This window comes from Leptonychotes weddellii, chromosome 15, assembly GCF_054177405.1.
Source record: "Leptonychotes weddellii isolate Sample4059 chromosome 15, ASM5417740v2, whole genome shotgun sequence".
Classification (NCBI taxonomy): Eukaryota; Metazoa; Chordata; class Mammalia; order Carnivora; family Phocidae; genus Leptonychotes; species Leptonychotes weddellii.
The window spans coordinates 48526019-48527670 of record NC_138383.1 but is presented as its reverse complement, the minus strand read 5'-3'; positions in this window follow the sequence as shown (position 1 = coordinate 48527670).

Genomic DNA, 1652 nt, shown 5'->3' with positions numbered 1-1652 from the left:
GTGGGATTTTTTTTTTTTTTAAAGATTTTTATTTATTTATTTGACAGAGAGAGACACAGCGAGAGAGGGAACACAAGCAGGGGGAGTGGGAGAGGGAGAAGCAGGCTTCCCACGGAGCAGGGAGCCCGATGCGGGACTCGATCCCAGGACCCTGGGATCATGACCTGAGCCGAAGGCAGACGCTTAACGACTGAGCCACCCAGGCGCCCCGCTGTGGGATATTTTTAAAATAACAACTTGAGCAGAAGGAAGCGTTCCTATAGAAAGCTCAAAATCGGGAGTGGATGGGCTGGGAGCTAGGGTCTGAGCAGGGAATGCTTGGGCGGGTTGGGGAGCTGGAGATGAGCACCTCCTTGCTTTACAACAGCTAACAGAGAGGGGCCTGAGGACCTCCAGGAGTCCCTGAGACCCTTCTGCCAGGGACAGGGGTTTGCAGGGGCAAAGTCCTTTTTTCAGTAATACGAAGACATTACTTGTCTTTTCTTTCATGAGCGTACAGCGGCTTTTTATCAGACTGGGGTGTTTCAATGACATAGGGCTCTATCACAGCAGGTTGAACGCAGAAGCAGAGAGGAGAATCCACCTGTCCTCCATGAAGCCAGACATTAAATGGATTTGTGAAAGTGCAACTTGTCCCACAAAGTATTATTTCGAAAACGTGTTTTTCATCAAGCATGCCATTGATGTTGATCAGCTTCTTCTTATCACTTAAAAGTGAATTCTTTTTAATTTATCTGCTTGAGTTTCTGATACGGTAAATATCAATAGACAAAAGCTCTTTGGGGGTCTTCAATCAACTTTAAGAGTATGCAGGTCTCCTGATACCAAAAACTTTGAGAATCGCTGCTTTGGAACAAATTTTCTTATTAATTTCCTTCATAGTCTTTCAACAGTCAATAATTCTGCTCTACGTACTTTGAGCTGCAGGCTGATTGTCCGGTTTGGGGAAATCCCTCTTCTGGGCTGGTCAGTGGGTGAAATCCTTTACATTTCATGAGTTTTACTTTTTTATTTATTTTTTTAAAGATTTTATTTATTTATTTGACAGAGAGGGACACAGCGAGAGAGGGAACACAAGCAGGGGGAGTGGGAGAGGGAGAAGCAGGCTTCCCGCCGAGCAGGGAGCCCGATGCGGGACTCGATCCCAGGACCCTGGGACCATGACCTGAGCCGAAGGCAGACGCTTAACGACTGAGCCACCTAGGTGCCCCTATTTTTGTTTTTTTAAAAGATTTATTTATTTATTTGAGAGAGAGGGGGCGCACACGAGTTGGGGGAGGGGCCAAGGGTGAGGGAGGGAGAGAATCTCAAACAGACTCCCCACTGAGCGCAGAGCCCCACGCGGGACTCAGTATCACGACCCTGAAATCATGACCTGAGCTGAAAGCAAGAGCTGGACGCTTAACTGACTGAGCCACCAGGGCGCCCCAAGTTTCACTTTTTTGTTGTTGTTAAATAGGGCAAGTGCCTTCCAGTCCATGGCTTTTATTGGCTTGTGTTTCATATTCATTCACCAAACATTTCTTGAGCACCTACTGTGTGCCAGGCACTGTTCTAGATACTGAGATACAGTTGGGAACAAGGCAAACACAAATCCCTGCCTTCTGGAGCTTAAATTCTATTATTTCACGGCAGAGCCCGAGGCTTTTGCC